This window comes from Telopea speciosissima, chromosome 3 (assembly GCF_018873765.1).
Source record: "Telopea speciosissima isolate NSW1024214 ecotype Mountain lineage chromosome 3, Tspe_v1, whole genome shotgun sequence".
Classification (NCBI taxonomy): domain Eukaryota; kingdom Viridiplantae; phylum Streptophyta; class Magnoliopsida; order Proteales; family Proteaceae; genus Telopea; species Telopea speciosissima.
This window is the reverse complement of record NC_057918.1, coordinates 21,473,689-21,486,540: the sequence shown is the minus strand read 5'-3', so window position 1 is coordinate 21,486,540 and position 12,852 is coordinate 21,473,689.

Sequence of the window (12,852 nt, the reverse complement as noted above, 5' to 3'; positions counted from 1 at the left end):
TTTAATAACTTGAAAGTAAGAATTGCACAAAAAATGAAATTGAAGTAGCAGACAAAACTGAAAGAATCTTAAATCACATACCCTCCCTCTTCTATAAGGGATTGAGGTCGTCTGTGGCTTGGGGTTGAGCTGCCATTATGTTGTGTTCAACTCATGCTGCATCCTGTGAGTCGAGCACAGTATGATGGCTGCTCAAAATTTAAAAAATGTCAGGCCATTGAGGAGCTCGCCTACCACCCATTCGATCGACATGAAATCCATGTGGTGGTCTATGAGTTGAGTGCAACACGATGACCACTCAATCCTAGGCCGCAGATGAGCCGAATCCCTCTGTAAGGTAATTACTTCCATATGTCCATACCGTTGCACCCTCTAGTAGTTCGTGAACCCTGTAGGTGGTCTTAGATTATTTATATTTTATTTTACAACGTAGCCAACTCCATTTAGTCTGGAATTACATGTGAATAGGTTATCTTGTTAAGCATAATTTTAAAATTCACGAATAATTGGACAAAATTTGAGAAGAAATTTTGAAAAAAAAAAATGCACTCTTTATATGATCTCCAAATTATTTTTTGAACAATTCTGAACCCAAATATTTCAGTTCAAAAAGTTTAAATTTACATTATATATTTGAATTAAATTATTTAATGCACTATGGATGAAATTAGAATCTTTACAATTTTTTAGCCAGAAATTAAGAATTTTATTTTGGTAGCGATTTTTGTTAAATAGGATTCCACACGTGTGTGGAACTAGTGCCTGTTAAGAACATTTTAGGAAATCCAGTTCCATATAAAATGAGGTATTCAAATAAAACCGCCAGCCCCACCGCACCTGAAACTGAAATAGAAACCCCAATTGAATGCTCCGACCATAGAAACGGATGGATTCTGCAACGGAGCTCCAATGGTGGATTAATGACGAGGAGAGTGCTAAAGAAATGCTTGAAAGGTCTAAACAGGACGTCTCTTACGGCTCATACCACCTCCTCTTTATCGAGGCGGTCTCAATGTCGGTAACAACGTTGAGATCGTCTGTCCTTCTCCTTCTGCCGACACCGAGATCTTGATTCAGGTATTCAATATCTTTAATCAATTCATTGTCTATAAATTTTATCTGATCTTTTTCTCTGATTGGATTTAAATTATCACATTCTCAAAATATTCTTAAAATATATGTATATGCCCTGCTTCATTTAAGGAATATGTTGCTGTTTGTGTTACATGTAGGCTGCAATCAGTTGTGTTCTTCCCAGTGAGTGGAATGGAGTGCATTATGGTGTTGGAGCATTTAGTTATATACTTTGATAATTTGATCGCGCTATGACATTCTACATCTCTCGGAATCACTGATGTTGAAGATAATGGAAACTAATCAGTAAAGTTTTTTCTCCCTTTCATCATCCTCAACATGATTATAATTTTTTTCTTAAATAATTCTATATATGTTTTGGTCTTACCCATTTACGACTGAATTTTTGTTGTTACTAAGTGGTATTTGAATCATGAATCATTGTTATGTATGCTGTCATACAGAATGCACTTGTTACTATTAAGTGGTGTAGTGTTTGAACTTTTCAATGTTGTTGAACCTTAGGTTGGTTCCATTATTGTGTCATGGATCTTCTTATAAATCCTTCACCCTTTCTCTTTTTTGTAGTCATTACTTTATTTGTTCTAATTTATTTATTCTTTCCTACTCCTTCTACAACTTTTTCTTTATTTTCTTAAATAAATTACAAAAATATTTACATTGAATAAAAATGATTTGAACGTACAAGGTGAACGAAAAAAGTTATCCATATAAGTGTAAATATCTAACCCAAAAGTTCAAACTGTTGGATTGAGGAACTCACAAGTATGAGAGGGGGCGGAAGAACAAAGATAGCTGGAAAAACCCGCTTTGATACCATCTAAATATCCAACCCAAAAGCTCGAACTATTGGGTGGAGGGACTCACAAGTGTATGAGGGGACGGAAGGCCTCAGGGGTAACCGATGTGGGACTATTCTCCCAACAAGAACATAAAGATCTTGCTTGTCTAATAAGCTGTGACAAGCACCAAGGGATGATCTTTCCCCTTACCAATCCTTGCAGGACCTCCGCTCTTATGAAGTCCCCTACCCCCACTAGACCTGAATAGATTCAATAGTTTTGTGCCTTCCTATTCCCTATACACACCACTGATCCTAAAAAATTATAGGTTACTCCACCTTACAGTTTTTCCCACTGGTGTAAATTTTTTATTTCTTTCAATGTTTTTTGTTTCAAATTTGTTTAGGATGAAGCAATGTAAACAATGGGGTCCAAATGAGAATTTCCATTTTGATGAGAAACTATTTGTAAAATGACAAGTTCAACACTTACTTGGTATTACTGTTAAAATGAGTTTGCTTGCACCTCTCTTTTGAGATTATTATCTTTATGGTGGTGCTATCTATAGTATGAACTGAAATGACATTAAAAAACACTGGGTGTTGGCATGCAATGATGACTTTCTTGACTGAACATTGTCACTAAAATAGAAATGCAATATTTCTTTATCTTATATTATTAATACTTTAATGGCAGTTACTGATAAAAAAATGGGTGAGTGGTAGCATAACGTACGTCTTTGTAAACTTATTCTTCCGTTCTTTAATAGTAACCGCCCATTTGAAGTGAAATTATTCTCAACTGATGAATGATGAACCTAGATTACTGGTTACTTGCTACTACGGTGACAACCGGGTTTAGTTAAAAATGGATTCAGTTTTGGGTTTATTGTATTCAAACCACCCCCATCAACAATGTGCTTCACGGAGACAGATCAGGAAAAGAAATAGAGGATGAACCAAACGCTAAGTTCATTGTTAATGTTTATCTTGGAGAGGTGAAGAAGGCATTTTCTCTAAGATTAGGGTTACTGAGCTCGAGTACAAACTGCTTGGACGACATTTTACGGTCCTTGTTGGCCTGAATAGCGTTGGCGCTGGTAGAAGTAGGATTAGGGCTGTCAAATGAAAGATTCAGAGGTAATGATAGAGGAGGTTAACCAGTATCAAGGGGTAACTGAGGTCGTCATGGTTGAGCACCTCACCTGGAATTGTGAACTGAGGACTTGTTTGCCTAATTGCCTTGCAGAGATCAACTTCAATGTTCCTATGTGTTTTTTTTTACTCCTGTTTCCCTTTCCTCTATAGAAAACTTCTGTCTTGTCCTTGACTCAAATTGGGTTAATAGATGAAAAAGACTGGTCGTTGATATCCGTGGTTTTGGTGCTCACTATATTTGACATCTGCAAAAGTGTCTCTTCGGAGTTGGGATGTGGTTTCGTGGAGATGACCTGCTCTCACCATCAAAGCTGGGCTGTCACCATCAAAGTCGGTCTTGGTTAAAATGAGAGAAGTGTTTCAACGATTCAGATTTTTTATGGTTAAATCCATGGCTATCTGTGAAGTACGCTCTGCGAAAATTATTCTCTCGTACGTACCGCGACTTTTTACCCTAAAAAAATTATGATGCAATATATTGCTTGCTTTGTATTGCTGTGTTGATATAGAAGTAAACTTATATATTATCATGGATTTATTTTATTTTCATTGAATTTGTAGACATTGCACCATCAACTTCAAAACAAAAGTGAAGCACATAGATTTGGTGTTCATTTCCTTAAGATCAACAGGTTTGACTTACAGTTCTTAGACTCTGATTCTTTATTACTTTTCACTGTTTCCATTTCAAAACTACTTTCTTTCCATTTGAATTTTGCTAAGATAATTGTTTTGTTATTTGTTTATTTTGTATATTAGAATTTGATTTCCTGATGATGCCACACTTTTCTTTGGGAGTTACTTTATACAGTAGGTGACTCATATGCTAACTACATGAGAAGGACACTGACATGTGTATCAATTTTCTTGTGTTACATGGACACCCTATAAATTGTATGTAGGCATGTCCTTATAAAAGATCCATTAAGGAAGCATTACCCTGATAGCCATAGTTAGTAGGGTTCTCTATGAATTAGTCACATCCCAAATTCTGTTGACTTTCCCATTTTTTCCAGCTGCTAAACTTTTTTTTTTTCCCGATGATTGAATTTTATTCATATTTAAAAGCTTTATATGACCATGGTTAGGAAATGCATTGAGCTGAAATTAATGGAATGAGAGGATGGTGATCTGGACAACATTTTCTCATTTATTTTATTTTTCTCATGAGCAATGCAACAGAAATGCAAACATATACACACTATATATTTCTGAGTATGAGTGACTCTGGAACTTATACACACAACACAGTTTGGGCAGAACAGTGTCACCTCTCTCGAATAACATTGTTATCTCAGCCAAACTCCTGAGGGCTGACGCAGTAAATTCCTTTGTAGGGCATGCCCACTCTGCCAATCTCTGTTCAACATTAAGAGCCAATGTATACTTGCCTTTTTTTCTTGTCATCAATTACTCTTTTGTTTCTTTCCTTCCAGATGATCGTCCATACGGTACAAAGGATCATGCCTTAGATAATTTTGCCTTAGGAGGCAAAATAATTTCAGGCCACTTTGTAAACAAGTATTTCACCCTAGGAAGAGGGAGCAAAAGCAAATTCAAGTGCATAGAAATAAGTAAACTCAGTAAGCCATAGAAATAAGGCCAGCTGAAATTCTAAAAGCAAATGCACAGATAATCAGCTCTAGGTTATTTAGACACCCTGATACTTAATAGCTGCTATTTAGGATCTATCTTCTCTCTTATTAGGTTTTTTTAAAGAAGAATCTGGATTTGATTAAGTGGATGCAATTTGGTTTTTAATGATTTTTAATAAGAAGTTATTTAAATTCCAAAAATATCATCTATAGCATCAAAGGCAAATTGGCTGTGCTGGGGTGTTTAGGTCAATTTTGTATATGGGATATAGGTGTATATGGTGACCCTTTAAGGGGCTTTTCTTTCTCCTACAATAATGTCATTCAATATAATTGGTCAGGACTTGGGAGGGAGAAACTGGTGTCTAGCTCACACCGTCTTCTACACTTCCTCTGCCTGCTTTTTTTTTCCCCCTTCTGTTCTTTCTTTCTACTCTTCTATCTCTGTAAGTATGCAGTCCAAATAAATGCTTGAAAAGGTCTTAACAGGACGTCTCTTAATGCTTCTACCTCCTCTTTATCGCGGTGGTCTCCATGTCGGTAACGTCATTGAGATTGTCTATCCTTCTCCTTCCTCCAAAACCGAGATCTTGATTCAGGAATTCAATAGCTTAAATCAATTCATTGTATATAAATTTTGTCTGATCTTTCCCTCTGGTTGGATTTAAATTATCACCTTCGTAAAAATATTCTTCAAATATATGTATATGCCCTGCTTCATTTAAGGAATATGTTGCTGTTTGTGTTACATGTAGGCTGCAATCAGTTGTGTTCTTCCCAGTGAGTGAAATGGAGTGCATTATGGTGTTGCAGCGTTTAGTTATGTACTTTGATATTTGATTGTCGCTTTGACATTCTACATCTCTCGGAATCACTGAAGTTGCAGACAATGGAAACTAATCAGTACATTTTTTTCTCCCTTTCATCATTCTTAACATAATTATAATTATAGGGTTGTGAATTTCTTATAATTTGTGTTTAATGTTTTATTTTTTTTTGAAAAGTTTCGTTAAATAATTCTATTTATGTTTTGGTCTTACACATTTACGACTGAATTTTTGTAGTTACTAAGTGGTATTAAAATCATGAATCACTGTACGTATGCTGTCATACAGAATGCACTTGTTACTATTAAGTGTAGTGTTTGAACTTTTCAATGTTGTTGGACCTTAGGTTGGTTCCCTTATTGTGTCATGGATCTTTTTATAGATCTCTACCAAAAAAAAAGATCTTCTTATGGGTCCTTCCCCCTTTCTCTTTTTTGTAGTCATTACTTTATTTGTTCTAATTTATTAATTCTTTCCTACTCCCTCTACAACTTTTTCTTTATTTTTTTTAATAAATTACCAAAATATTTACATTGAACGTACAAAGTGAACGAAAAAAGTTATCCATATAAGTGTAAATATCTAACCCAAAAGTTCGAACTGTTGGGTGGAGGGACTCACAAGTATGCGAGGGGACGGAAGACAACACGATAGCTGGAAAAACCCGCTCTGATACCATGTAAATATCCAACCCTGAAGTTCGAACTATTGGGTGGAGGGACTCACAAGTGTATGAGGGGACGGAAAGCCTCAGTGGTAACTGATGTGGGACTATTCTCCCGCAAGAAGAACAGATAAGATCTTGCTTGTCTAATAAGCTGTAACAAGCACCAAGGGATGATCTTTCCCCTTACCAATCCTTGCAGGACCTCCACCCTGATGAAGTCCCCTACCCCCACTAGACCTCAATAGATTCAATAGTTTTGTGCCTTCCTATTCCCTAAACACACCACTGACCCTAAAAATTTATAGGTTACTCACCCAACAGTTTTTCCCACTGGTGCAAATTTTTTATTTCTTTCTATGTTTTTTGTTTTATTTTTAAATACAGCGAATTGTCCATATGATATTATATGTTTCTGGTTTGAATTGTCATACCCTTGTTGTGCTTTATGTACACATTTGAAATCCAAGGTCTCATACATCTGACTGACTGATGGTACAAGTTTAATGACAAATGGCGTGTCAATTTTTATTCTACTGTGGACATCTAAGAAAATGATGTCATTCATTTATTGAAATTGGTTTCAAATTTATCTAGGATCAAGCAATGTAATGTTTCAAATTTGTCTAGGATGAAGCAATGTAAACAATGGGGTCCAAATGAGAATTTCCATTTTGATGAGAAACTATTTGTAAAATGACAAGTTCAACACTTACTTGGTATCACTGTTAAAATGAGTTTGCTTGCACCTCTCTTTTGAGATTATTATCTTTATGGTGGTGCTATCTATAGTATGAACTGAAATGGCCTTAAAAAACATTGGGTGTTGGCATGCAATGATGACTTTCTTAAAGCAGTTACTGATAAAAAAATGGGCGAATGGTAGCATAACGTACGTCTTGTGAACTTATTCTTCCGCTCTTTAATAGTGACTGCCCATTTGAAGTGAAATTATTCTCAACCGATGAATGATGAACCTAGATTACTGGTTACTTGCTACTACGGTGACAACCGGGTTTAGTTAAAAATGGATTCAGTTTTGGGTTTATTGTACTCAAACCACCCCCATCAATAATGTGCTTCACGGAGACAGATTAGGAAAAGAAATAGAGGATGAACCAAAAGCTAAGTTCATTGTTAATGTTTATTTTGGAGAGGTGAAGAAGGCATTTTCTCTAAGATTAGGGTTATTGAGCTCGAGTACAAACTGCTTGGACAACATTTTATGGTCCTTGTTGGCCTGACTAGTGTTGGTGCTGGTAGAAGTGGGATTAGGGCCGTCAAATGAAAGATTCAGAGGTAATGATAGAGGAGGTTAACCAGTATCAAGGGGTAATTGAGGTCGTCATGGTTGAGCACCTCACCTGGAATTGTGAACTAAGGACTTGTTTGCCTAATTGCCTTGTAGAGATCAACCTCAATGTTCCTATGTGTTTTTTTTCTTCCTGTTTCCCTTTCCTCTATAGAAAACTTGTGTCTTGTCCCTGACTCAAATTGGGTTAATAGACGAAAAAGATTGGTAGCTGATATCCATGGTTTTGGTGCTCACTATATTTGACATCTGCAAAAGGGTCTCTTCAGAGTTGGGATGTGGTTTCATGGAGATGACCTGCTCTCACCATCAAAGCTGGGCTGTCACCGTCAAAGTCGGTCTTGGTTAAAATGAGAGAAGTGTTTCAACGATTCAGATTTTATGGTTAAATCCATGGCTATCTATGAAGTACGCTCTGCGAAAATTATTCTCTCGTTTGTACTGTGACTTTTTACCCTAAAAAAAATTATGATGCAATATATTACTTGCTTTGTATTGCTGTGTTGATATAGAAGTAAACTTATATATTATCATGGATTTATTTTATTTTCATTGAATTTGTAGACATTGCACCGTCAACTTCAAAACAGAAGTGATGCACATAGATTTGATGTTCATTTCCTAGGTTTGATTTATAGTTCTTAGACTCTGACTCTTTATTACTTTTCACTGTTTCCATTTCAAAACTACTTTCTTTCCATTTGAATTTTGCTAAGATAATTGTTTTGTTATTTGTTTATTTTGTAAATTAGAATTTGATTTCCTGATGATGCCACACTTTTCATTGGGAGTTACTTTATACAGTAGGTGACTCAAGCTAACTACATGAGAAGGACACTGACTTGTGTATCAGTTTTCTTGTGTTACATGGAAACCCTATAAATCGGATGTAGGCATGTCCTTATAAAAGGTCCATTAAGGAAGCATTACCCTGATAGCCATAGTTAGTAGGGTACTCTATGAATTAGTCACGTCCCAAATTACTTTCCCATTTTTTCCAGTCACTAAACTTTTTTTTTCTCGATGATTGAATTTTATCAATATTTAAAAAGCTTTATATGGCCATGGTTAGGAAATGCATTGAGCTGAAATTAATGGAATGAGCGGATGGTGATCTGGGCAACATTTTCTCATTTATTTTATTTTTTTATTTTTCTCATGAGCATTGCAACAGAAATGCAAACATATACACACTATATATTTCTGCGTATTAGTGACTCTGGAACTTATACACACAGCACAGCTTGGACAGAACAGTGTCACCTCTCCAGAATAACATTGCTATCTCAGCCAAACTGCTGAGGGCTGACGCGGTAAATTCCTTTGTAGTGCATGCCCAGTCTGCCAATCTCTGTTCAACATTAAGAGCCAATGTATACTTGCCTTTTCTCTTGTCATCAATTACTCTTTTGTTTCTTTCCTTCTAGATGATCCTCCATACGGTACAAAGGATCATGCTTTAGATAATTTTGCCTTAGGAGGCAAAATAATGTCAGGCCACTTTGTAAACAAGTGTTTCGCCCTAGGAAGAGGGAGCAAAAGCAAATTCAAGTGCATAGAAATAAGTAAACTCAGTAAGCCATAGAAATAAGGCCAGCTCAGATTTTAAAAGCAAATGCACAGATAATCAGCTCTTGGTTATTTAGACACTTATAAGCTGGTTTCCCGATACTTAATAGCTGCTATTTAGGATCTATCCTCTCTCTTATTAGGTTTTTTTAAAGAAGAATCTGGATTTGATTGAGTGGATGCAATTTGATTTTTAATGATTTTTAGAAAGAAATTATTTAAATTCCAAAAATATCATCATCTATTACATCAAAGACAAATTGCCTGTGTTGGGGTTTTTAGGTCAATTTTGTATATGGGATATAGGTGTATATGGTGACCCTTTAAGAGGCTTTTCTTTTTCCTACAATAATGTCATTCAATATAATTGGCCAGGACTTGGGAGGGAGAAACTGGTGTCTAGCTCACACCGTCTTCTACACTTCCGCTTTCTGCTTCCTTCTTTTTTTTTTTTCTCCCTTATTTGCTTTCTTTCTACTCTTCTACCTCTTTGAGTACCCAGTCCAAATAAATGCTTGAAAAGGTCTTAACAGGACGTCTCTTACTGCTTCTACCTCCTCTTTATCGCAGCGGTCTCCATGTCGGTAACGTCATTGAGATCGTCTGTCCTTCTCCTCCTCCAAAACTGAGATCTTGATTCAGGAATTCAATAGCTTAAATCAATTCATTGTATATAAATTTTATCTGATCTATCCCTCCGGTTGGATTTAAATTAACACCTTCGCAAAAGATATTCTTCAAATATATGTATATGCCCTGCTTCATTTAAGGAATATGTTGTTGTTTGTGTTACATGTAGGCTGCAATCAGTTATGTTCTTCCCAGTGAGTGGAATGGAGTGCATTATGGTGTTGCAGCGTTTAGTTATGTACTAAGATATTTGATTGTCGCTTTGACATTCTACATCTCTCGGAATCACAAAAGTTGCAGACAATGGAAACTAATTAGTAATTTTTTTTCTCCCTTTCATCATCTTTAACATAACTATAATTATAGGATTGTGAATTTCTTATAATTTGTGTTTAATGTTTTATTTTTTTTTCAAAAAGTTTTGTTAAATAATTATATTTGTGTTTTGGTCTTACACATTTACAACTGAATTTTTGTAATTACTAAGCGGTATTAAAATCATGAATCACTGTTATGTATGCTGTCATACAGAATGCACTTGTTACTATTAAGTGGTGTAGTGTTTGAACTTTTCAATGTTGTTGAACCTTAGGTTGGTTCCATTATTGTGTCATGGATCTTTTTATAGATGTCTACCAAAAAAAAAAAAAAAAGATCTTCTTATGGGTCCTTCCCCCTTTCTTTTTTTTGTAGTCATTACTTTATTTGTTCTAATTTATTAATTCTTTCCTACTCCCTTTACAACTTTTTCTTTATTTTTTTTAAAGTAAATTACCCAAATATTTACATTGATCAAAGATAATTTGAACGTACAAAGTGAACCAAAAAAGTTATCCATATAAATGTAAATATCTAACCCAAAAGTTCGAACTATCGGGTGGAGGGATTCACAAGTATGCGAGGGGACGGAAGACAACAGGATAGCTGGAAAAACCCGCTCTAATACCATGTAAATATCCAACCCTGAAGTTTGAACTATTGGGTAGAGGGACTCACAAGTGTATGAGGGGACGGAAAGCCTCAGGGGTAACCGATGTGGGACTATTCTCCCACAAGAACATATAAGATCTTGCTTGTCTAAGAAACTGTGACAAACACCTAGGGATAATCTTTCCCTTTGCCAATCCTTGCAGGACCACCGCCCCTATGAAGTCCCCTACCCCCACTAGACCTCAATAGATTCACTAGTTTTGTGCCTTCCTATTCCCTAAACATACCATTGATCCTCAAAGTATATAGGTTACTCCACCCTACAAGTTTTCCCACTAGTGCAATTTTTTATTTCTTTCAATGGCTTTTGTTTTATTTTTAAATATATCAAATTGTCCATATCATATTATATGTTTCTGCTTTGAATTATCGTACCCTTGTTGTGCTTTATGCACACATTTGAACTCCAAACACAGATCTCATACATTTGACTAGCTGATGGTACGAGTTTAATGTCAAATGTTGTGTCAATTTTTATTCTAATGTGGACATCTGAGCAAATGATGTCATTCATTTATTGAATTTGGTTTTAAATTTGTCTAGGATCAAGTAAAGTAATGTTTCAAATTTGTCTAGGATGAAGCAATGTAAACAATGGGGTCCAAATGAGAACTTTTATTTTGATGAGAAACTATTTGTAAAATGACAAGTTCAAAACTTACTTGGTATCACTGTTCTAATGAGTTTGGATGCACCTCTCTTTTAGATTATTATCTTTCTATGGTGGTGCTATCTATAGTATGAACCGAAATAGCCTTAAAAAACACTGGGAATTGGCATGCAATTATGACTTTCTTAACTGAACATTGTCACTAAAATATAAATGCAATATTTCTTTATCTTACATTATTAATAACAGTTAAAAGGCCGTACCCAGTGCACAAGGCTCCCGCGTTTAAATTATGAATGCAATATATTACTTGCTTTGTATTGCTTTGTTGATATAGAAGTAATCTTATATTATATCATGGAATTATTTTATTTGATTGAATTTGTATACATTGCACCATCAACTTCAAAACGAAAGTGAAGCAGATGGATTTGGTGTTCATAGACTTATTGTTCTTAGACTCTGATTTCTTAATACTGTTCACTATTTCCATTTCAAAACTATTTTCTTTCCATTTGAATTTTTCTAAGATAATTGTTTTGTTATTTGTTTATTTTGTAAATTAGAATTTGATTTCCTGATAATGCGACACTTTTCTTTTGGAGTTACTTTATATAGTAGGTGACTCATATGCTAACTACATGAGAAGGACACTGACATGTGTATCAGTTTTCATGTGTTACATGGTAACCCTAAAAATCAGATGTAGACATGTCCTTATAAAAGGTCCATTAAGGAAACATTACCGTGACAGACAACTCATCTATGACCAGTGGATATTTAGTAGGGTACTCTCTGAATTAGTCACATGCAAAATTCTGCTGACTTTCCCTTTTTTTACTAGCCACTAAACCTTTTTTTTCCGATGATTGAATTTTAACCATATTTAAAAGCTTTATATGGCCATAGTTAGGAAATGCATTGAACTGAAATTAATGGCATGAGAGGATGGTGATCTAGGTAACATTTTCTCATTTATTTTTAAATTTTTTTATGAGCAATGTGGCAGAAATGCAAACATTTACACTAAATTTTTTAGTATCAGCAATTAGGAACTTATACACAAAGCACAGTCTGGGGGCTGACGCTGTAAATTCCTTTGTAGTGCATGCTCACTCTGCCAATCTCTATTCAATATTAAGAGGCAATCTATATTTGCCTTTTTCTTGTCATCAATTACTCTTTTGTTTCTTTCCTTCCAGTTGATCTTCCATACGGTACAAGGGATCATGCTTCAGATAATTTTGCTTTAGGAGGCAAAATAATATGAAGCTAATTTCTAAACAAGTATTTCACCCTAGGAAGATGGACCAAAAGAAAATTCAAATGCACAGAAATAAGTAAACTCAGGAAGCCATAGAAATAAGGCCAGCTCAAACTCTAAAAGAAAATGCACAAATAATCGGCTATTGGTTAATTAGACACTTATAAGCTGGATTACTGATACTTAATAGCTACTCTTTGTGATTTGTCATCTCTCTTAGTAATTTTTTTTTTTTAAAGAAGAATCTGGATTTGATTGAGTGGATGCAACTTGGTTTTTAATGATTTTGAGTAAAATGTTATTTAAATTCGAAAATATCATCATCTATCGCATCAACGACAAATTGGCTGGGTTGGG